Source organism: Triturus cristatus, chromosome 3_2 (assembly GCF_964204655.1).
Source record: "Triturus cristatus chromosome 3_2, aTriCri1.1, whole genome shotgun sequence".
NCBI lineage: Eukaryota > Metazoa > Chordata > Amphibia > Caudata > Salamandridae > Triturus > Triturus cristatus.
Window position 1 is genome coordinate 890,977,322 of NC_140584.1, and position 26,160 is coordinate 891,003,481.

General features: G+C 41.3%; 1 pseudogene across 1 annotated transcript in view; it reads left to right on the forward strand.

The window, feature by feature from the left end:
• LOC146858397 (transient receptor potential cation channel subfamily V member 1-like) overlaps window positions 1–26,160 on the forward strand; it is a 989,609-nt pseudogene that overhangs the window by 865,702 nt on the left and 97,747 nt on the right. The window contains exon 11 of the transcript XR_014980020.1: window positions 12,464–12,629. The product of XR_014980020.1 is annotated as a transient receptor potential cation channel subfamily V member 1-like (transcript). The remainder of the gene's footprint in view (window positions 1–12,463; window positions 12,630–26,160) is intronic.

Consider the following 26,160-nt stretch of genomic DNA (forward strand, 5'->3'; position numbering starts at 1 on the left):
TGTTCCCATTCTTACGTTTTATTATTCCAACATACTCTTGCTTCCACTTACAACTTATTATGCCTATTTCCTCCTGCTCTTACTCATTTCTCCTCTTACTCCTATTACGTCTTCTAACTGCTATTCTTACTTTTGCTACCGTATTTGCCAATGCCCTTATTACCATTAACTTAGTCCTACCTACTCCTACTTGCACTCTTACTCCTGCATACTCCTACTTGAACCTACCTTCCACTACTTTTACATCTACATACTTCAGCTCTTCTGCTTAGCCCTTCGAATGCCTATTCTTACTCATACTTGGGAGAGGAGTTGGCCTAACGGCCAGGGCGGTCGACCTCGAATCCGGGGAACTGGGTTAAAGTCTCAGCAATGACACTGAACATCCTGTGATTCTAGGCAAATCTCTTAATCTCCCCATGCCTTTACAAATATGAATGTGTCCTCATGTAACGCAACTGGTGCTCATGTAAAGCGCTATGATACCCGATACGGGTCAAGTTCGCGCTATATAAAACTCCATAAAATAAATAAAAAAATAAAAAATGAACAGGATCTGTTCGGTCGCATTGGAAGGTAAACAAGCATTTGCAATGCAATTGGTCTCGCATTTGTGAGAGTTAGAGCTATTGACATTGTAAAGGACAGTGAATTTTACCTATGTGTTTTCTGCTTGGAGTGGAGTGAATGTGTGTGGTGTCAAGTGGACATATGTGGTTTGGATTGGAATTGTTAGTTGTGGAATTGTGTTGTGTGGATTGGATCTGTGTAGCGAAATAATGTAATTATGTGGATAGTAATTATGTGGTATTGAGTTTACTGGAATTATGTGGAGTGGGATTGTGTGTCATGGAGTGGGATTGTGTGTCTTGGAGTGAGATTATCTGGAATGGTATTTTGCGTTGTGGAGTGGTATGTAGTGGAGTTTACTTATGTGATGTGCTGTTAAATATTATAGCATGATGTGGAATGTTGTGGTGTAGATTGGATGTATGTGGTGTGTTATGTAATTCTGTTGTTGGTTTGAATTATGTAGTTTGTTGTTGAATTATGTGGTGTGGAATGGAAATGTGTAGCGTTGAAATGTGTGACGTGGAAGTGTGCGCTGCTGTGTGAAAATTATGTTGAGTGGTATTATGAGGCATGGTGTGAAGTGTAGTTATGTGGAATGTTGCTACGTGGTATAGACTGGATTTATGTTGAGTGTATTTATGCAATATGAATGAGAGCATAATTATGTGGAGGTTAATTATGTGGTGCTGAGTGGGATTATGTGGAGTAATTATGTGTGATGAATTGTGGAATTGTGAAACGTGTGGAATTATGTGGCATGGTGTGGTGTATAATTGTGCAGAGTTCAATTATGTAACATGTTGCAGAGTTGTATTTTGTGGAGGGTAATTCTGTGTTTTGGAGTTGAGTGTAAATATGTTGTGCGACGTATAATTATATAGGTTGAAGTGGAATTATGTGTACTTGAATTGTGTTGTGTAGAGTGTAATTATGTGGTTTGGAGTGCTATTAAGTTGTGTGGAATGTTATATGATGTGGAATTATGTGGTATGGAGTGAAGTAGAAATATATGTTTTTTCATTTTTAGGATTGTAATTATGTGGTATGAAATGTAGGGTTAAATTATTTATAGTTGAATAGTGTGACATGGAATTATGAGATGTTCAAATGTGCTGAGTTTGGTAGAATTAGGTAGCGTGGATTTGAGCAAGCTGTGCATGCTAAGGCTTTTATGTCATGGGGTATAAAGTTGACGATTGTCTATTTTCCTTTGTAAAAATAATTTGGGCTGTTTCTCTACCTTCCGGTACATTTCTGAACAATTTGTTAAGCTAAATTGTAATGTTGCTTTGTGTGCGCATGCAGGAAAGAACGAGTGTATGTGGAATGTTGCTACGTGGCATAGACTGGATTTATGTGGAGTGTATTTATGCAATATGGATGAGAGCATAATTATGTGGAGGTTAATTATGTGGTGCTGAGTGGTATTATGTGGAGTAATTATGTGTGATGAATTGTGTGGGGATGAATTGTGGAATTGTGTGACGTGTGGAATTATGTGGCATGGTGTGGTGTATAATTGTGCAGAGTGGAATTATGCAGCATGTTGCAGAGTTGTATTTTGTGGACGGTTCTTCTGTGTTTTGGAGTTGAGTGTAAATATGTTGTGTGACGTATAATTATATAGGTTGAAGTGGAATTATGTGTAGTTGAATTGTGTTATGTGGAGTGTAATTATGTGGTTTGGAGTGCTATTAAGTTGTGTGGAATGTAATTATGTGATGTGGAATTATGTGGTATGGAGTGAAGTAGAAATATGTGTTTTTTCATTTTAAGGATTGTAATTATGTGGTATGGAATGTAGGGTTAAATTATTTATAGTTGAATTGTGTGGCATGGAATTATGAGATGTTCAAATGTGCTGTGTGTGGTAGAATTAGGTAGCGTGGAGTTCAGTAAGCTGTGCACACTAAGGCTTTTATGTCATGGGTTATAAAGTTGACGATTGTCTATTTTTCTTTGTAAAAATAATTTGGGCTGTTTCTTTACCTTCCGGTACATTTCTGAACAATGTGTTAAGCTAAATTGTAATGTTGCTTTGTGTGCGCATGCAGGGAAGAACGAGTGTATGCAAAAAATCATCCTATGACTCAGTATTAACTTCCACACCTCTAAGCAGTAATCCCAATCCTAGAATGAGTTACCCGTTTGCTTTACAACAACAGTTAGTAAAACAAGTAAGTGCTTTGCGAGCCTGTGTAAGTAGCAAAGGTTTTAAAGGGACTTGTTTTTGTGCAAAGTATTGCTTTTCCCAGTTCAAGGAAGGGATAAAAAATTCCTCCAGATAATAATAGGGGTGACAGGGGAACAACCTTTACAACGCAACTGTTACAACGCACTACACTTACAACGCATTTTTTACAACGCATAAGCCATTACAACGCACTACACTTACAACGCATGACACTACAACGCATTTTTAAAAAATACCTTTACAACGCATACCATTACAACGCCTACCATTACAACGCATAATATTACACTACACTATCCAACACTTACCCTACTGTTGCACCCCCTGGAGTTAGAATAGTAATTTTTACCCCTATACTATCCAACACTTACCCTACTGTTGCACCCCCTGGAGTTAGAATAGCAATTTTTACCCCTATACTATCCAACACTTACCCTACTGTTGCACCCCCTGGAGTTAGAATAGTAATTTTTACCCCTATATTATCCAACACTTACCCTACTGTTGCACCCCCTGGAGTTAGAATAGTAGTTTTTACCCCTATACTATCCAACACTTACCCTACTGTTGCACCCCCTGGAGTTAGAATAGCAATTTTTACCCCTATACTATCCAACACTTACCCTACTGTTGCACCCCCTGGAGTTAGAATAGCAATTTTTACCCCTATACTATCCAACACTTACCCTACTGTTGCACCCCCTGGAGTTAGAATAGCAATTTTTACCCCTATACTATCCAACACTTACCCTACTGTTGCACCCCCTGGAGTTAGAATAGTAATTTTTACCCCTATACTATCCAACACTTACCCTACTGTTGCACCCCCTGGAGTTAGAATAGTAATTTTTACCCCTATACTATCCAACACTTACCCTACTGTTGCACCCCCTGGAGTTAGAATAGTAATTTTTACCCCTATACTATCCAACACTTACCCTACTGCTGCACCCCCTGGAGTTAGAATAGTAATTTTTACCCCTATACTATCCAACACTTACCCTACTGTTGCACCCCCTGGAGTTAGAATAGCAATTTTTACCCCTATACTATCCAACACTTACCCTACTGTTTCACCCCCTGGAGTTAGAATAGTAATTTTTACCCCTATACTATCCAACACTTACCCTACTGTTGCACCCCCTGGAGTTAGAATAGTAGTTTTTACCCCTATACTATCCAACACTTACCCTACTGTTGCACCCCCTGGAGTTAGAATAGCAATTTTTACCCCTATACTATCCAACACTTACCCTACTGTTGCACCCCCTGGAGTTAGAATAGCAATTTTTACCCCTATACTATCCAACACTTACCCTACTGTTGCACCCCCTGGAGTTAGAATAGCAATTTTTACCCCTATACTATCCAACACTTACCCTACTGTTGCACCCCCTAGAGTTAGAATAGTAATTTTTACCCCTATACTATCCAACACTTACCCTACTGTTGCACCCCCTGGAGTTAGAATAGTAATTTTTACCCCTATACTATCCAACACTTACCCTACTGTTGCACCCCCTGGAGTTAGAATAGTAATTTTTACCCCTATACTATCCAACACGTACCCTACTGCTGCACCCCCTGGAGTTAGAATAGTAATTTTTACCCCTATACTATCCAACACTTACCCTACTGTTGCACCCCCTGGAGTTAGAAAAGTAATTTTTACCCCTATACTATCTAATACTTACCTTAAATGCAATTAAATATTATGCGTTGTAATGGTATGCGTTGTAATGGTAGTTTTTAAAAATGCGTTGTAGTGTCATGCGTTGTAAGTGTAGTGCGTTGTAATGGATTATGCGTTGTAAAAAATGCGTTGTAAGTGCATGCGTTGTAAAAGTGTGCGTTGTAACGTCATACATCCGGGGTGACAGGATGGTGCGATAGCAGAATATTGATTTGTGTGGATCTGGTGAGGACTGCGGGCAGCAAGTGCTTGATACGCTATTTGCATAAGAAAATACTATATATTTTTTTCGTTATCCACCATTAGTTATTAGTAAGGAAGGGGGAAGAGAAGCGTTCACCGACAGCATTCGGTTAGTCTTAGGGAGACAAAGAATGCTGTGGTCTGTGGTAGATGGCGCCCAGAAGGCATAAGTATATGTATCAGGAGCTGCCAAGGAAAGGAAGTGGAAATGCGCTTTAGACGTTGCTGGTATTGATGGCTACTGTGCGGTTGCAGACTTTGCTGGGCTGACAGTTGGTGGGGAAATGCTATGTTGTCATTGTAGGTTTAATTCATGAAACGCATATTCTCTCTGGTGTTTGTCCTTGGGGTACTTGTTGACTGGTGCTACATATGGGATCTGGTTTGCCTTTGACAGCAGGTATGGTTTAGTGGGGGACATAGTGTAAATTAATGTTGGTGTGAGGAAACAAAAATCGGACCCTTTGTACATTTGATATTATTGTGTGCATCATGCAGAGGATGAAAAGTAGCAGGAACGGCTTTGATGCCGTATAGGCAAGCAGGAGGAAGTGTGTTGAGGTGGTCAGTTGAAGAGATTGTTTAACATTTTTTAAACTTCCATATTGGCATTGGGGGGGCCAGCAGCTGAAGGCTCTGTCTTTACTGGTAGGCAGTGGTTAGATGGTGACCGGTCATCAGTCTTTCTATGGGTGATGGACAGGGGTGCAGTAGGCGGCGGTCACAGGTTTGCAGTGACATCCGAGGGGTGGTTTTAAAGGCGGACAGAAAAGTATAATTGCGGGTTTCATAGGGGTGAGGGTAGAGTGTAATGGATGCGTTAGTAGCATGCACGACGGAAGTGATCTGCGTTTGGAGGTGGTTAACTGAGCGGGCTTCGCTTGAAGGTGGGTCATCAAGTAGGAGGATGTGTTTGGTGGGCCGGCTGGAGACAGTGTTATGTAACTTTGCTGGAGGGCGCAGCAGCAGTATTTACTGATGTATGTAAATCGCCCGATGAGAGGGCGGATGTGACCAATAGAGGAACCAGAATCCTTTTTTTATGGCTGGGGTGAGCCCCGGCAGTATGGCGGGTCGCTGGCCTGAGAGCTTTTGACTGGCAAGGTGAATGGGGGGCCCCCTCCATGTACTTTGCAGGGGGCCCCCTCAAGTTTCGTTACGCCACTGCATCTCTGTAGTTAAGATTATCTTCTCACGCCATCGGAAATGCAATTTTCGTTCCTTAATAACTTTTACCCACGCACCAAAGTCAGTGAAAGAAATATTTTCGCGACAGTCCAAGAACATGCCAACTTTGACTCCCTCACACCATTTTTCATTCTCTCAAATATTGGGGTTCGCCATAATAGTTTTCCCCCCGCAAACAACAAGAAATCTACTGAACAGTCATCACATTTTTACAACAGATGCCTTTTCGTTATTTAATGCGTTTTATTGATTTGGTGAAATTACGTTCAGTTGTTCAGGGGATGTAAAGCAAAGTGTTTGTTCAATGCGCTTGTCAAACTATTGCTATATTGGTAAAAGTTTGCAAACAGTGGCCCTCACATACAACAATGCATGGTATTAGTTTACAAAGAGTATAAAATGGCACTCCTTTGAAATTTTCCAAACACTCCTTACCACATACACATACAACCAACTACACACTCCCAACCACACACACACTCCCGATTAATTTGGCACCCATTTTAAGTTTCAAAACTCTACTAAAGCTACAGTCCCACATAAACACAGACACATACAAGTTTGACTATGAAATTACAAATATACACACTCCTGATTACACACTATTACACACTAGCCCTACACACTCCTTCTTACACAGACATTCCCATGCACAGGCACACACAAACAAATGTCCATTGACACACACATCACTTCTCAGGGACATGTGAGGTATTACTTTTCATCAGACCACTTTGTTCAATAATTGTTGCTTGCAAACAATGTACAAATAACACACACATGTGGCACACAACACACACACTGAGGTCAGCAAAGGCCAAGCCCATGCCTTGGCAGAATATATTGCATCCCCAGGTGCACCCAATACCACCTCGGACGTATGGAGTTCATTTTCTACTAATCTCTGTACGTCATTTGATGGTTTGCCCTCATTGTTCAAACAATGCACACTAGTGACCTGCTTCATACACCAAGGAGTTAGTATGTATAAATCTCACCCCTTGACGGACTGTATTCACGTGTTCCCTGTCACACCCCATACCTCGCTAGGACATATGGGTTTTCACTTTCTATCAATCACTGCGCCATTTTATGTAATCATGAGCAAACAACACCACTAAGAAACACATAACAGAAATCCAAGGTCAATGTGTGTAAAGCCCACACCGTGGTGGACCAAAGTCACCTCATTAGGAGGTATGGTGTTTCCCTCTGCAACAAATTACTATGCTAAATTGTTAGTGTTAGCAAACGTGGACAAATGACACACACAAGGGACCAACAACATACACACTGATTTCGCATGAGCATAACCCATACATTGGCAGACCTTAATCTCATAACATAGTGAGCGATTCACCCAGCATCACACTTTGAGAAATGGAGTTTCACTTGGTTATCAACCTTGTTCACCATTTTCATGGTTCCTAAACAATGTAAAAACAACAGACACACTTGACACACATCACACACCCCGACGCCTGCGTGGATGAATGCCACACCATTGTAGACAACAATCACTCATCCCCTCACACACAAAAACTCACTGGGGCATATGGAGTTTCACTTTATAGTAAAAGTGGGCAGAGGGTGAAGTTCCTATGTTGGCTTTCTGATTAGTATATATTAAATGTTGCCTTCCTGAGTAGTTTATAGCAAACCTGTCCATTGTCTGCATCGTTTTTTAAAACAATTTCTCCCAACATTTACAAACATTTTTTTTAAATTGTGCCGGGCATTGGAGGGGTTTCTTTAACGCACCTACCCCCCAGACTCATATATATATATATATATATATATATATATATATATATATATATATATATATATATATATATATATCCAATGAAGATGCACTCCTGTCGGAAAGCGTAGCCCTCCGAGGGGTGGCACAGCGCCGGTGGAGTAACCCGGTAATTAAATCCTTGCAAAACGGAGTTCCAACTGTGCTCTCAGGTCAAGGAAAAAAGACACCACACCGTCCAAGTTGCTTCAAGGGGGTTTATTGCTTCATAAACCCAACGTGACGCGTTTCACCCTCAACGGGCTTGCTCACACACCGTTATGCTACCGGACCATCGTATACATACATAATTTGTACAACCATGGACATTGAAAGAGGACTATTGCAATGGTTTTTCAGCGCCATTTTGGAACAGTGAATTTTTGAGCAAATAGCAGTACTTTATGGGCGCCATTACACAACGGTAATAACATCTCGTATACTGTGTCAAAACATACTTTACAATTTACTTGTTTGTAAATAGACACTCGTATACTGTGGAAAAAACATGATATACAATTATCTCATTTGTAAGTGGAAAATCCATGCCTCGCTCCTAGTGAGCTTAGTTGTAGGACATAGGTAACCAGTTCATAAAGATCTAAAAGACTAAAAAACATAAGCAGCGTCCCCTGAAGTAATAATGTGCCGTGTGTTTGAGCTGGGGGTCGCGTTACTGTTTGCTGAATTGCTCTCTATGTATAAATAGCGTTTCAAATTACAGTGTCGTGATTCGCTCCTAGTGAGCTTGGTTCTAGGGCATGGTTATACAGACATGTTTAATGAGCATTGGATGAGCATAAGGGGCACCCCAGGGACTGGATTTATGCCATGTGGTTGATTTTCGCAGTTGCTCTCTGTGTTAGATCGCTGTCTGTATTGCTCATTGATGGTGCAACCTATTCCCAAATTGGCTTCCGAGCATGTTAGTGATGTAATATATATATATATATACATATATATATATATATGTATATATGTATATATCAACCACCAAGTCCTATCTTCCACAAGAGAGAGGACACCGACACCAACGACTTTTGCTGGATTCACAGATTTATTGTTATCACTCCATATGGACAAAGCTGGCTTGAATTTTAAGTTACAACATAGAATTTTAGACTTTGTCAGTGTTGCAAGCTGATGGGCATTGAGAGGAACTATAGAGGGACAAGGGGCACAGGTAGGTGATACAGGGGAACAGAGGGGTATATACAGGGGATGCAGCAGTGGACAGGTTCACAGAAAAGGTCTGCAGGGGCAGAGCAGGTTGTCATACGGAGCTAGTTGGGCACCAAAGAGCATCCAGTGGGTTTACGGAGGTGGAGGTATACACAGAGGAACTGTAGATGGCAAGGAAGCGCCATCCAAGACTGCAGAGGGGATGTGGACATACATAGGGAATGCAGGGTATGGCTTAAGGTACAAAGATGGGATGTGGGGTGGGGGTCATATGTCCCCACAAACCATATAATTCATACCCACTGTCATACTCCAAACCACCAGCTATCTTACGCCAGCAAATCCACTGTCATCCATGAACACACATACTGTTATATTACAAAACACTGAATATGTCTATGCAACTGTAATCATACAGAAACACATCCACCATCACTCGTCAACACAACCAACATTATTCATCCACACTCCAACCATCATATGTGCACAGAACCACCATCAGATGCCATCATGCCCACCACTATAAATCCACACAATCAACATCATATGCCAACACCTCCACGATCATACACAAGTGTCCACACAGTTAGAATCAGATGCCAACTTAACCACCATCTTACAAAAACAGCCCTACCATTAACACCAATACACTCCTCTTCAGACACCACCATACCCTCCTTCATATGTCTCTACAATCAACATTGTATTCCAACACAAATGCCATCTTATGCAACAAAACCAACATTATGCATTCACACGACCAATTATATGGCAATATATACCATAAAATGTTAACCACACAGCATATCTCCACACAAATAAGATAATATGCCACCACAGCAACTATCACTTGTCCACACAAGCAACAACATAAGTATACACACAATTAATGCTAACATACCCACTACCATACATCCTTACATCATACATCATCATACACCAATAAACCCACAATAATATGCCTAAACACCCACCTTAACTCACAATTATTTAGCAACACACCCATCCTCTAACGGCGAACCTCCCAACATCATATATACTCACACATTAACTAACAATCATTAGATGACCATACACACCTATTAGACAGTTGCACAGAAACGTTTATACACCTACATTCACCTACCACAGTACATCCAAACATCCACTTTCGTTCATGCACACATCCAGCATAATACTGCCATTGTTCCTCCATCACATACCAACACATTGAGCATCATGCAGTCACATAACAAGCATTTAGCAATGCTCTACAGTGTCACTTCAAGAACTTTAGGCTAGATGTATAAATGGTTTTAACATTTGCAAACCCCCTCAATTAATAAATCAGAGGGTTTACCAAAGCTAAAAGCCATTTTTATAAGTACAAATCACATTTAGTGATTCGAAAATGTGTTCAGTAATGGATACCAATTTGATATTTTGAGGGGGCGGGGTGTTGTAGGCTTCCCTTCCAAATACAGAATCGGTATGCTCTGTGTCAATCTTATGCAATCAAAATCCCTTTGTAAAACATTGATATTTTACAGATACCTCAAAGGAGGTGCTAACATATTCCCCTCAGTGAACGTTTGTTTAAAAGGACGCAGTGGCCCTGGAGACCACTGCCTCCTCTTAAACCCTTCCCCCCGCCCCCCGGCCAAGAAAATAAACTTTTCTTTTCAAACGCATTCCATTTTCCTTTAAGGATAAATGAATGCTTTTCTTAAAAGCAATCACAGACATGGTGGGATGCTGAACCCAGCAGGCCACCATCCCTGGGATTCCGGAAAATCATAGTCTTTCGCAGTTTGCAACCTACCTCATTAATAATAATGAGGTAGGTCGAATTACGATGCACTACCATTCAGTATTTTGGGAACCTTCCTATTAGTACATAGGTCGGTTTCCAAAATACCTCACTGCAAATTGAGACCAGTATTTCTCAAACAGTGTTTAGTACATCTGGCCCAAAGTCACACCATTTTGCATCCTTTTACAAACTTATAAACAGAAGTAAATGCCTCCCTGAAACACATCTGAAAGTAATCTTTCACAAGCAGTACTAAAATGAACGGAAGTTAAGGTTAACTTAACATGGCGGGTTGTAACACCAGTTACATTTTTTTTTCAAATACAATTTCAGGTAAAAATACAAATTCCATTTATATTTGAGCCAAGGTTGCCTTCGTACAGTGGGGTTGGGACACGAGATGAAGACAGCACCTGTGAACTTATGAACTTTTAGTTTTTATGGCAAAGTCACTACTCTTTAAGGCAGCTAATTTTTCATGAAAAATCATTCACTTCAAAAATGTTGTTGGACTTAACTGTTATTGTTACTAGACAGATGGGGAATATTCACAAACGGCATTGTGTAGTATTTTTGTAGTTCTACAGTAATACTACTCATACTACAAAATGATATTCAGTAACCTATTTGCAGTGACCTCTGCCTCCGCCTTTCCTTTCTTTTCTGTGTGGAAATCTAAGGCCGGACTGCACAGATCTCTCCACACATGCACCCACATTTTAGTAGAAAATGTGGGAGGGACTATGGAGTAGCTGGAAAATAAGAAATACTTACTTCAAAGTATGAGAGGTTAAGGGAGGAGTAAGGAGGAATTTAAAGAGGGTTAAAGAGGGGTTTAGAGAGACATGCCCCACACACAAAATAGTAAGTTCATTGCTATTCACAAACTGCACTTCTATAGTTGCTACAGTTAAAAAGGTCCCAAAACAGTTGTATATGTACTCCAACTCAGCCCTGGAGTAAGTCCAGCTCCGTACATGATCAACCACTAGTACAACACCCTCCTAAACACCCTCCTATAGAAAATATTGGAGGCATGGACTTAAATTAGTAGACTTAAGAAATAATGTTAAAATACATTATTTTATTTGGACTTTTCTATATATACATATATGTACATTTTATTTAACATTAAGACAATTGTAGATATATGTAAAATAAATATTATTTTATTTGAAAATATTTTAATAACCTTTGGTTCATTTAAATTATATGTAACTTTACTTAGGTTGTTTTTGGAATAAAGCTTTAAAAATAATATTACTGTAACTGAACATATTTTTTAAATGATTAAGTAGTTAATTCAAAATTAGGTTAACAGAGGTATTGCTTTTAATGTTCCATATTTTAAATAAATATATAAATCAATTTAATCAATAAGCAACATGAAATCATTTTACCAATTTTTGTTTAAGTTAAATAAAACATTTTTACAATTTCCCTACACTTTACTGTAGAGAGATCTCTGCCCGAGTACAAGAGACCTCCGCCTACCTCCACCTATTTGGGAAGAGTTACTAGTAGTAACTTTACACTCATCCCCCTCAATTCAAAGGGTGGAGGCTTGTAAGCCTACACTTTACACTCGTCAATGGTGACTAGTAACATTACCACCAAAAGTAAGGGTAAATTTACATGTGTGAATTTACTCATGTGTAAATTTACCATTGTGAATAAGTTCCAAGGTGTTTTGCTAAATTTATGATGATAATAAAATGATGAATATATAAAAGCAATTTATAGAAAAAGGACAGGATAAAGTTTTAGGGTGCCAATAATGCATTAATGACTTTAGTATGTTGATCTTTCCTGTAGCACTCTACAGTCGACGGTGCTCCTGTGCTCCGGCATTATGTACCTGGCAGGTTGTGAAGAGTATGTTGCTCCCTCGGTTTTTTCTCTGGTGTTCGGATGGATAAACCTGCTATACTACACACGAGGCTTCCAGATGACTGGCATCTACAGTGTCATGATACAGAAGGTAAGTACAGCCCACAAATCTGCAGATTCAGAAATCCAGGTAGGAGGTGTTGTTTGACCCAGCATTTATATAGAATGAGAGAATAACTCACCCCGCCCTGCATTCCATGTATACATATAGGGGATAAGTTGCACAAACTAAGGTCAGCCAAAATGCGGCATTTCTGATTCAATTTCAAAATATTTGAATTTTTTAGCTGCAGAAAAGTAAGTTCCAAACAGAATTAGAACATATATAGAAATCTCAGAGTACATGCTTTACTTTGTCAGAGCATTTGAGTAAAATACCCCTCCGCCCTGACGGAGTACTTATCTTTCACATTTAAAAATGTTCGCAAGCCCGGTAGACATCTCTTAACATTAGCAGGAGCAACCACCATGGTGGTTTCTGTCAATCAGGTAAATGATGCTGCTACAATTTTGTGATCTGCACTAGTAAATATAATTGATTGTACAGACTACATTCCCTAGGAAAATCAACATAAACTTGGTAGTGCCATACTGCAGGTATATCTTTGATTAGTGTTTAGGGTTAATGTTTGTCCATGTTTGGAATGCTACAAAATGTTGAGCAAGTTCCTTTAAAAATGAAAATGTCACCACATTTTTCTTTGCATCCTCAGGCTGTAATTATATATATTGATGTGGGGTGCGGGGCGCTAGAGATCCCGTCATTAAGATGGCTGGTGCATAGTGAGGCTCTGCCAGCTGACTCCACTATTCGGAACAAATTAGCTGTGTAAGGGCACTGAATGTAACAAAACTGGGCTGATGTCTCACCCCAACAGAAGCAGCAGCGGGGGATGTCGCTATTTTGGTGGTAGCCGCTGCATTTGGCTCTGCGTCCACGGGGGGCCCGTACTGCGGCCACAGAGGCTGCTATTGGCTGGCTGGAGCCTGTTACCTAGAGAGACTAGTGCCTCTGCACCTCATGATGGCCTGATGCAAGCTCCAGTGATGGGACTGCTGCCACTGGACCACGCGGCTGGCCGGCACCTGAGAGCTGAGTAATCCAGGCTTCCTTTTTTCTATTACATTTTTATTCAAAGATCAACAGCAGATACAATACTCATCTATCCCCCTGCACATCTGGAGGGATGGGTGGTCCAATATATCTAATGCAATGTCTTCATACAAGATGATTACATGCTGTATGTATAGCCAGTCCAGCATAACATATGAACCTAGTGACCATTCATCCAGACAAGGCCGTACAGTAGCCAGGCCAGGTATAGGTTATTCTACATTTCAATAGTCCACAAAGCATTTCTATAAAGAAAACTTATTCACGAACCGAATGTAAGGAGAAAGGAGGAAGGAAAATAGAGGGAGGGGGTCTCGCTGGCTGTCCAATGTGGGAAGATCAGCAACTTACCCTTTTTGCAAGAAGGATTCAGTCAGCTCCCGCGCTGATGGCAGCCACAGGGGCCACCGCTGGGTCGGGCTGCCGAGCAGCAAGGTAACTTTGCAGCGGTTCCCAGATATTTTTGGGGCGCGCCTGCGCAGGCATTAATTCCCAAAATTCCGATAGCTGGCTGTGGCAGAACGCAGTGTCTCTTAACCAGTCAGCAACCTGGGGTTTCCGTCTTCTGCCGCAGCATATCGCCACTCTCCTTTTGGCAAGCAGTAGAAGCATAGCTATGAGCTTCTGATTTTCAGAGGACACATCATGCACATACTCCAGCAGGGCAGTCAGCCTACTTACATCTGCACCCCGTCACTTCATCCAGGGTGTCAAATATAATCCCCCAGTATGACATGATCTCGGGCCACGCCCACGCCAAATGCAAGAAAGAGGCGTCTGGCGCTCTGCAACGCACACAACATATGTCATCACTCAGACCTGCTTTGTGCATCCAAATAGGGGTCCTATACGGTTTGTGAATGAATTTGAAGTGAATAAATCGCAGTCTGTATTTGAGTGACAACTCTTTAGCCTGTGCGCAGCAATATTCCCACACTCCTTCATCAAATGGGGCTTCCAGGCATTCCTCCCATCTAAGCCGTGCCGGCGGGGTGCCTATCGGGGACTCATGCTGCATACCAAAGTATAGCCATGCAATTAATGTGCGAGGTGAAGGATTGGTTAAAAAGTCCTCAAGGACTTTAAATGTCAGTGGTGCTATTGGGAATGAGTCGAAAGCCTTGCTCAACGCAGCTCTGAGCTGGAAATAGGTCAATCTGTCAATCAGGCCCGTATGTTCTTCCCCCAGTGCCTTATCTAAGCTAATAAACACGTCATCAGGGAAAGCACAATCTAGTGTGTGAAGCTTTAGCTTCCACAGTCTTCCACAAGTCCCTGCCTCAGCGGTGAAAGGGAATGCTGTGTGCCGAGTGAGCGGCACAGAGGGCGTGAACATTGTGTCTAGTCGTGCCCTTTGTCGTAGCTCCTGCCATGCCCAAACAGTGCAGCCTACCGTGTTAATGCCTGAAAGGACGGTGTTGCTGATGATACAACACCATAGGCAGTTGAACCGGGTCCGCCTGGTCAGCCTCTGGGGCGACATGTGCCATAAATTGGGTGGGAAAGATCCGGTGGAACCCAAACTGGGCCTGCGCGCAATTGCAATACAGGTCCATGTCAGGGGCACCTAGTCCCCCTTGCTTGAACGGAAGAGTGAATATCTCCCATGTGATTCGCTGCTGTCCACCTGCCCAAACAAGGGATATCAGATTCGATCAGAGTCTTTTCTTGAATTCCACAGTGAGGTGCATCGGAAGGTTGATAACATATGGAAATTTGGGCAGCACTACCATCTTGGTGATGGCAATCCGACCTGCCAAAGATAGTGGGATCGGTTTCCATCGGTGCAGCCGGCCCTCCAGCCACTCCTTCAATTTACCATAATTGCATCGCCAGAGCTCGTCTGGGTTACGACTAATCCACATGCCCAGATATTTCACCGGGGAGTCAGACCATTTGAGTGGAAACTCCGACGAAATTTGTCCGTGGCTGTGGTCAGCGGGAAGATCGTGGACTTCCCCCAGTTGATCATAACACCCGAGAGGCCGCCAAACCTAATGATTTCATGGATGAGTGGGTCCAGGTTCGTCACTGGGTGATTTAAATACAGGGTTACATCATCCACATACACTGACACCAGGACCACCCATGGTGTGAAATTAAGGCCACAGTGTGCATGATGTTGCCGTAGTCTGACGGCCAGCGGCTCCATAGCCATGACGAAGAGTAAGGGTGACAGCGGGCAGCCCTGCCTGGTGCCACGTGCCACTTTGATGGGGGGTGAGACCTCGCCGTTTATCCGCAGTCGTGCGGACATGTATAGAAGGGCAATCTTTTGGATGAAGAACGGACTCAGGCTGATACGCTCAAGGAGTTTAAAAAGATAAGGCCATTCCAGGGTGTCAAATGCCTTAGTGGCATCCAGGAAAACGGCAGCCGCTGGGAGAGAGGGATCGACCTCTTACATGGTGGCAAAGAGAGTTCGTAGATTATGAGACATGCTCCTACCGGGAACAGTGCCACACTGGTCAGGGCGGAGCACCATAGGAAGCAGGGGAAATAACCGGGAAGCGAGAAGTTTAGGGAGTATTTTGTTATCAAGATATAGCATGGACAGCGGCCTGTAGGAGTCGCACAGCGTGGGGTCTTTATATGGCTTCAGCACAGTCACGATCAGTGCTTCGCGAAGGGAAGGGGGGAGAAATCTTTGTTCAAGTGCGCCCTCATACATGTTGAGGAGATGGGGTACAAGGAGTGGTGCAAATTCCTTGTAAAATGCAGACATGAGGCCATCGAGTCCACGCGCCTTGTCCCTGGGCATCGCCCGGATCATGCCCATCACCACCTCCTCAGAGAATGGCTCGTCCAGGTACTTGCGGTGGTCATCGCTGAGCTAAGACCGGTTCAATCGAATCAAAAAACAATATCAAATCGGGATGTGCCTCAGTTTGGCGCGCAGTGTAAAGTGAGGAATAGAAAACCATTATTTCTGATTGTACAGCCTCATACCCTAAATCTACAGTGTTGCCCCCGACCTGCAATTCGCTGATATAGTAATTTGCCCAAGTCTTTTTGATAAGGCCTGGAAGGGTCTTCCCAGCTTAGTCTCTTTCACCATATCGGCGAGCTGTGGCCTCCTTTCCGAGATATAGTGTCTCCCTATGTGCTGCTTCTTCAAATTCAGACATCTTGGCCCTGATTTGACCAAAGGTGGCAGCTTAGTTGGATGCAAAGTACTCGGATTCAAGTTCCCGTATCTCTTTTTCCAGGTGCCGGAGATCACCCATAAGAGCTTGCAGGATCCCCGCCTGTTTGGCGATACACTTGCCTCTCATAACAGTCTTGAATGCCTCCCATAACATGGACGGGGACTCCACCGAGCCAGAGTTGAGTTCAAAGTATTCAGTGATCACAGAGCTTATCTGGTATCTGAGAGGGACCTAGCAAGATGCGTGCTGTTACAAACTCAAGAGTCCACGTCTCGCAACTTTAACCAATAATCAATCCTGGACCACGAAGGCCCAGCGGTCGATACACAGGTACTTTCCCTGCTGTGGGGATGTCGGTGACGCCATACATCTACCAGCTCGTGATCCTCCATGAGGATCTGCAGTTGCTCCACTGCTTGGGGATGGGGTCTATGGGAGCTGCTTGATCTGTCCTTTTCCGGGTCGAGAGCCACATTGAAGTCCCCTCCCCATATTGTCACACCTGGACCCAGGGATTCCGCCAATCACCAAACCTCAGTGAAGAAGGAGGGGTCATCTGTGTTGGGGCCATACATGGATATTTCCTCTATGTAGTCCTCGACCCTGGTCATGGCAGCGGTTTCTGGAATCCCAAGAATCCTAAATTGCTGCATCGAGACCTAGCTTCAAGGTCTTCGTTCTTGTTTCTTATGACTTCCAGCACCTTCTCCATTTGCAGCAGTTTCTCCTGGGTGGAATCGTTCTCATCCTCCAGTGAGAAGGCAGACTGTTCGACCTCAGACAGGCGCTCGTCATAGTTTGACACTTTGTCTCTGGGCCGGTCCAGTCAATCGGACATAGAGTCTATTTTGAAGTCGATTGCGGACAAGGATTGCTTCAAATCCATGAACATCTCGCGGATAATAGGCTCACCGCTATCGGAGTACTCCATGCCAGTCGCCACCTGCTCGTCTGCCATCGAGGTGGTTCCCCTGGGGAGTTGCGCTGCTCAAAGGAAATCTTGGGTTGTCTAGCATCAGTTTTGCCCATGCTTCGCTCCTTTCTTCAAGTGCGTCGGTGCGCAGGTAGCCGGATCAGTGAGTGTAAAGAACTGCAGTTCCAGGCCCTGCCTTCAGCCAGCGCAATTGTGCCCCTCTTCCAGTAGCTTAAAGGTAAGTATCAACAGCACTGCTGTCCCAGTCTTATGCCACCAATGTTTTCAACGAATGGGGGTGCACCAGGTAATGAAGTCCAGTAGATTGTAAATAGTGTCAAAACGTTCTTTATTTCAATTCAATGGATCAAATCAATAATACGCAAAGCTCACCCAACGAGTTTCATTCCCTTAAGGGGAACTTCATCAAGGCTCATACGTATATTCTGATTGTGTTCAAAGGCTCAAATGGTCGTTGAGAAATTTCAATTCCAGTATATTGCGCTGGAACTCATCGGAGTGCTTACAAGCATAATAAGGCCTGTATAGGAGACCAACAAACGTGCTCGACCGGTGACCGCTCCGAAAGTCACTGAGCTATGATACAGTGGATCATAAAATCTTTCTGCACTGCCTGTATGGCTCAGCAGGAGCCACTGCAACTTTATCAATGGTACTCTTCTTTTGTCTCTAAAGAAAGCCAACAAATAAAGATGTGTAGGTGTACTACTTCCACAAAACCATAAATTGTGGTGTCCTTCAAGGCTTGCCTATGTCTCCCCTACTGTAAAATAGGTATAAACTGCATGTCTCCTTTTCATCAGAGTCAAGACTGCATAAAATTAAAAAGGCTTTGTTAGGTGATATGCAGGAATCTTGTTTTTAAGATGGATGACTGTGTTCCTTTATAACTCTTGAATGTCATACACTCAAAATTGAAGCTAATGGCAACCATAGTAAAAGGTTTACCTGTGTAAACACTGTCAAATTTACCTAGTTGTAAGGTTAATCTTCATGCAGAATTTTGTACTTGCCTTAGTTTCTTATTTGGTATTGTGGACAACCACCCTACAATGCTTTGGCATAATCTTTCTTGGAGTTAATCAGTGAGCTAATGAGTGCCTTATAATGCTTCTTTTGTATGTGCATTGTGCATGTTTCAGCTGCCTCAGTCAAAAGAATGATGAGTTTACTAGAGAGACAATATGGACATCAAAGTTCAGTCTGGAATCCCAGATCGATGCTGGATTTTTTGCAGTAAAGATGATGAAAGGTCAAAATGTTCAGGTGGTTAGGGACAAATTGTTTTAACCAGCAAATCCTAGCTTGACCCTATTGGAAGCGTCTCTATTTTCGAGGTCATTACATTTTAGGTCACCTTCTCTTGTCACAATTAAATCTATTCTCTTCTGTATATCCCCCTCTTGCTAGTCAATCAAAAGTGAACATGTGTGATTAATACAGAATGCACATTTAGTTTATGTTATTACTTTATTCAATGTGATAATCAAATTAATCGAATATATTCACAGTACTTAATCTAAAAGTTGACTGTTTAGTTCAACATTATTTTCTTATTGACTTTTAAAGAGTTTTTAGGCGGTTGCTAACAATGTGTCTCGTTTATTGTTATTGTAGAGAGAAATGGAGTTGGGTAGCAGGCGCTCTTAATACAAAAATATCTTTAGGCTTAAAATGTGGGAACTCCTCCTAGCAAGGATATTAATGTGATTTCTTGGAACTCAGACGTCTTAAGCACTAATAAAAACAAACTCTTATTCTTGAAAGAGCAGAGTGCTGATATAATATGTCTACAAGAGACTTGGATAATAAAGGACTGGTCCATTGAAGATTATTTAGTGTTGAGCCGGCCTGCGCTCCCCGTGAAAAGAGGTCATGCTAAAGGAGGTATCGCCATTATGCTAAGTAAAAGTCTTATTTGGTCCTATAAAGAATTTTTACATCCTTCTATTCTAATTCAGGAAGTTAAATTAGATTACAAGGATGCCCAGGATCATTTGGCTTCTCTGTTGATCGTAATTGCATATTTACCTCCCAACGCATCCTACTCTCCTCTATTAAAGAATTTATTTGTATTTATCTCCTCTACCATGGAAAGTGAAGACTGCAGGTTCTTAATGTTAGTAGGAGATTTGAACTCTAAGGTCTCTTCTCATAGTATAAGGGTATTCTCTAACATAAAAAAAACGAAGCCCTAAATATCCCCAATACCCAATTTCCGAATAAAAACAGGACTGATAAAAGAGGAGTCTCATTACTTGAAGGTCTAAGAAGCTTAGACCTAATATTTTTTAATGGGAGGCTAGAAAAGGATATTCCAGCAAGTTATACTCATAAGGCGCCAACCGGGAGATCTATTATGGATTATTTTTAATTGCCTCTTCAGATTTCTTTTGTAAACTGAAATACATGGAAGTTCTGGGAAATGTTTTTAGCGACCATATGTTGATTCGCTCCAAATTTGAATTCACTTGTGCCAAAGTAGGCCCCTGGAGTTTTAAAGGCAGTACAGTAGGGTTCAATACAACACACGGCAGAATTCATTGGAATACTCAAGCGACCGTTAAATTAAAAGCGAATTTAATGGCTTTAATAAGAGATCAGCAGCAGTTAGTATTGGCCGAGTGTGATCCTACCCAATATGACTTATTCGAAGCCTTTTCCCATAATGTAAGCTCTTTGGTTAAATTATGTAAATTATCATATGCTCCAGTCAAACGCAGCTCTCATTTTAATCCAATGCTTACTACAAATAGGTAAATAAATAAATTGGTGAGGGCCCAGTTCCTGAATTTTTCATTGGAACAAAGTAATTTAATAAACCTTTTAAAGAGGAAAAGACAGAGGAAAAAACGCTCCCTATAACAAAGAAAGAAAGATGGTGTTTGGGTGCAGTTAAAAGAGGCGGCCTCAAAAAATTATTCCAAAAGGTATTGGGAAATAATCGCCGACTGCTGTGGCACAAGAGTGAAATCTCTCCCCATACCCATTAAATAAGAGATTTGGAAACTTCATCTGACAGAACTTTATTCTGCGAATTTTAATTCTTCCAGTTCCAGCACCGCGGCATTCGATCTGTCTAAAACCCTTGCATCCAACTATGTACACTCAATTAGTGACGTGGTTGGATTTATTAAGAAAATGAGATCTTCAGGAGCAATGGGCCCTGACGAAATTCCCATGAAGGTAATAAAAAAGGAGTCACTTCTGTGGGCCACTTATCTAGCTACACTTTTTAATTTTTGTTACTCTCAGGGGAAGACACCTCTATCTTGGTCAGGGAGTATTCTAATTCCTCTGTATGAAAAAGTCCCTTGAACACATCAAGGTTATTACCGGCAAATAGCCTTATTAGATGCAGCGGGGAAAATATTTCCACGTAGTATTTGATTTGAATTTGATTTGATTTGATTTGATTTGAATTGTTATTTGTAAAGCGCGCGAATGCCGTGGCGTCTTGGCGTAGTATTCTCGATCACCTTTTGGAATGGGTGATGGAGAAGCAGGTCCTCCCTATAGAACAAGCAGGTTTTAGAAAAAATAATTCCACCTTAGATAATATCTCCATGTTGAAACTAATTGAGGAGAAATACACAATTTATCGTAGGACAAATGTATAAATGGCTTTCATAGATTTTTCAACGGCCTTCGATAAGGTAGATCGACCATTACTAGAGAGAAAATTGCAAAAAATGGGATTGCCTTCTCCCCCGCTATCCTTAATTATCGCACTACATTCTCAAACTTGATGTCAGATATTATTGGGAGGAAATCAAGGTCTATCAGATGTAATCCCTACAGAAAATGGCTTGAAACAAGGTTGCGTGTTAGCACTGTTGCTATTTTCTCTATATATAGCAGATTTACCCGATTGCTTTTCTCAGTCAGAGGATGGTGCACCAAAGATAAGAAGCCATCCTTTTGCATGTCTGCTGTATGCAGATGATATAGTGGTGAGGGATCTAACCCCTATCGGGCTGAACAGAAAGCTGATATCATTACAGAATTACACTGTGGCCCATTTCTTGAAGATAAACATCTCTAAAAGTAAAATCTTGATCATGAAATGTAACAAAAGTAGAAAATCAAGTAATTTCAAATGGCAAATTGGTCCTGAAAAGCTGGAGGTGGTGGATTTATACCTCTGTTTAGGGAAACTAATAGCGGGTAGCACGAAGAACAAACTCCAAATTGAACATAGTTCTTGTAAAGCTGCTTCCCACGCTAATGGTTTGCTTATCTTTTACAGCCCGATGGGAAGAAGGCATTTTTTTACATCTTCTGATGGTTTTCAAAGCAAAAATCCCTCCAACCCTGCTCAATGCCAATGAATCAATCCCTGTCAAGGACTGGAGCTTTTTAGATAGGACTGAAGGTCAGATTTTACGTAAACTATGCAATTTTAACACGTTAGTTCCATCAGCTGCTATTAGACCTGAATTTGGCTTAATCAGCTCTTATGTCCAAGGTTTATCCAGGGTTTTACGTTGGGGATATCAGTTAAAAAACAGCAAGCCTGATTCATTAAGAGGTTTCATGTGTCAAGAAATCTTTGGCCTGATGGCAGGAAACTACTCTTTGGCACTAAAACTTTGTTGTGTACAAGAAGAATCAGTGATTACTCTCCCACCCACCATTAGAACTTAAATCTTTATTAAAAACCTTAAGTGGCAAGATTAGCTATAATAGAGATATTACATTTTGTAAGTCTAAAAAGAGACTAAAGATAATAGCCAGGACAAACTCACCGAGAATCTCACAGAAATATTTATTTTGGAATTTAGAACATGGTACTCGACGACTGCTCACTTTATGTCGTATGAATCTCTTACCTTTAAATGACTTGACAGCAAAGTGGTCCCAGAATGTGAAAAAAGGAAAAAAATTGTAATTTCTGCAAGTTGAACATTCAGACCTTGGATTATATCTTGTTTGTCTGTCCAGCATTGGTTCTGAGTCATCGTCGCTGGCTTCAGCCGATATTTGTAGAAAATTGTGTTAAAAATGTAGTTTCAGCCCGTGACTTTCTCTTTTGCCCAAAGAACGCAGCAGTCTGTGTAAAACTATTCAATTATTTTAAGGAGTTTATGTATATATTTGGAATCTTTTAAATGGGCTGTTAACCCCCATGTTTGATACCCTTTTTATGAAGTATTAATATTTTCTCCTTTTTCAGATTGTACTTTGCATATTTACTGTCTGCTATTCATTGCTCTTTGCACAGTTAGGATATGCTGTGCTTGTCTCTCACTTTTATCTCTTGTTGCTAATCTCAAAATTCAATTAAAGCAGGACATTGGACTGTACTTTGCACATGAACTGGCTGCTACTGACTTGCTTTTGGCACAGATTAGAATATGGTTATATGAACGGGATGCACACCGTGTTTAATCCTGATTGCTATATTCTCATTAGTCCTCCAAGAGTGCGTGTGTGAACTGGCATAGTGCCTCACCCTGGTGACACTGACAACATCAACACTTAAATGGGGTGTCCTTAACACCCCAAGCCAGGCGCACTGCGTGATTCGTTAATTCGTTACTTGATGCTACTGCATTTGTCCAATCTTGCACAATTAATCACAGGTAATCTTGTCTCTGCTTAACGCCGTTTGATCCACACAAAGAATGATGCCATTGGCAAATTTCTTATACTTATGATGCGACCATCCGGACTTCTGTCATAAATACGAAAGACGCATAATTCTTCTCAGGCAAGTTCTTTATTGGAAACCCAATGCATTTCGGACTACATGGTTACGTGGGTGGTTTTTTTATGTAACAACACGGAGTTTAGAAGGGTGATAACTTGCAAGGGCCAGGTCCTGGGGAGTGAAAGACAGAAGGGGATTTAGTTATTAAGCGTAACCATGCATATCGTTTAGGATAATAGTGTACCAGTACATAGTTCAGCAGTGCAGTCGACTAAAATATTCAATTCTGTTGAAAACTTGAAAGCATCATGAGATTGTATGAAGTGGTAATTAATTGTACAATGTTTTAATTGTAGTTACCCCCGAAGAAGGACTCATGTAGTCCGAAATGCATTGGGTTTCCAATAAAGAACTTGCCTGAGAAGAATTATGCGTCTTTCGTATTTATGACAGAAGTCCAGATGGTCGCATCATAAGTATAAGAAATTTGGCAAATGGCATCCTTCTTTGTGTGGATCAAACGGCGTTAAGCAGAGACAAGATTACCTGTGATTAATTGTGCAAGATTGGACAAATGCAGTAGCATCAAGTAACGAATTAACGAATCACGCAGTGCGCCTGGCTTGGGGTGTTAAGGACACCCCATTTAAGTGTTGACAGATTAGAATATGCCTTAGTACTCCTTTTTCTTGCTGCTAACCCTAAACTGAACTTTCTGCCGAAGCTGGATTTTGGATTATATTTTGCACAAGAACTGGCTGCTACTTATTGCTTTTTGCACACTCTGGGATATGCTTGGTTACCGCTATCCTTCTGTTAATCTCAAATCCTATTTTCTGCCAAAGTGGTTCTGTGCTGTTACCTAAATGCTTGAAAAAAGTTTAACCAGCCCTGACGTGATGCATATTATTCCAAATTTACATGAATTATTTGTTTTTTTAGTATGGTCTTAAACATACGTCGCTTGCTTTGGTTGAGGTCTCTCGGGCCTCTGTTCTTGCCTATGAGCTAATTGGTATTACTGTTGAAAACCTTCGTTATTTTGCCTATTACGGTAAACGCTAACATCTACTAATCCTTTGAAAAGGAAAATCTAGACCTGCTATGTAGGTTCTTGGAAATGTTATGTTGGTCCGAGAAATGAGTTTTCCTTCTGTTTTATTTTATTTATGTAATAATTCATATGTACTGTACTGTGGACCTCATTGGAGTTCCAAATCTTTAATAAATATTGAATTGAATTGAAGTTATTGTAGTAAAGAACACCATCTCTGCTAACTGCTTTTAAGAGGCAACAGCGGCAAAATAACGGTATAAAAGCCGAGCACAAAGATTGAAGGACTAGAGAGGAACCTTCAAGCCAGTTAACAATGAGACAGACCGTGTAGAATCATATCACCATTCTAATTAAAGGCTACCAGGCAGGAAGGTATTCAGCTTTCACTTGCTGAGCTTATCAGTGCTGCTGGTCTTGCACAAAGAGAATAGCAGTCTCTGCTATCTTACTCAACATAAGCCTTATGAACATGACAGGTATGCAGGTGTGAACCATTTTGTAAACTCAGACAGGGCTTTCTGGTTTTTGCTGTGTTAGAATGAGCTTTGTGTCTAGAAGCAGCAAAACGTATAGAACAAATATGTTGGAATTTTTCCTGTTATTCAAACTTTTCACAAACTTTGCAGCGGCCATTCTATTTGTCGTTATTGTAGTTACGATTCGTATTGTGGGCACTAGGTTATAGTTTTGATTTAAAAGAAAAAAAAAACCTTTAAAATGGATCTCTCATTTCCTAATGTTCTTGAGTGTATTTTTCCTTAATGAAAGAGGGTTTAGGGTTACCTTTACCTATCCTAGTGATGTTATATTGGATTTATCGTTACCTGAAACACATCTCTCTCAAATATCGCCCAGTGGGTTGAGGGATGGTTGCAATCCAACTGGTTTTATGTCCCAGGGTGGCACATTGACTGAGTCTTTAGTCTTTTAAACTGGACTCTGTGTTGTAGAGTAATCTAGAAAAGATATGGTTCTCCTAGTCCAGTTGTAAGATTGGTGAATACATATTGTTGACGCTTGACATGCAGATACATTTGCAAGTTGTCTGCATAGGAATGGAACAACAGTTCCTTGTCTGGGGTGATTTTGAACATTGACTTGATCATCAAATAAAAGTGGGTGAAGTGGGGAATCTTAGGGAGCCGCGCCCTCCCCTTTAATTTCAATGAGCCGGGTCTGGTGGATCAGTGGACTAATTCATCTACTGCAGGGGCCTGTGTTTGACCGCATGGTCACAGGTTCAAATCCCGGCGGGTCCACTCAGCCTTTCATCCATCTGAGGTCGATAAAATGAGTACCATTGAGTTGGGTAACAACAAACATCTGTTATTCAGCACCAAGATACTCCTAGTGGTGAACGTGTGCTTTACAAATACACGTTATGTTATGAACTGAAAGTGAACACAATGTGTTATTCCCATTAAGAATAACTGAAACCACTTAATTAATGCTTCCAACACTGTCCTTTGGTGGCTCAGCAAGAGTCAAATGCCCACCATATCGAATGAGGAAAGTTTAAAGCAATTTTCAAGAGAATAAGCGCCAGGCCCAACATTTTTTTCAGAAGCCCGTGGCTGGCGCTATAAAAGATCTGCGTGCTGAATACCACGGCTGGGTAGTCATGATTCCACATCATGCTCCTTTAATCCATCGTCAGACACTCACATGTCCTTTATCTCATTTGTGTAGGTTTCTTTTCCATCCCTACTTTCTCC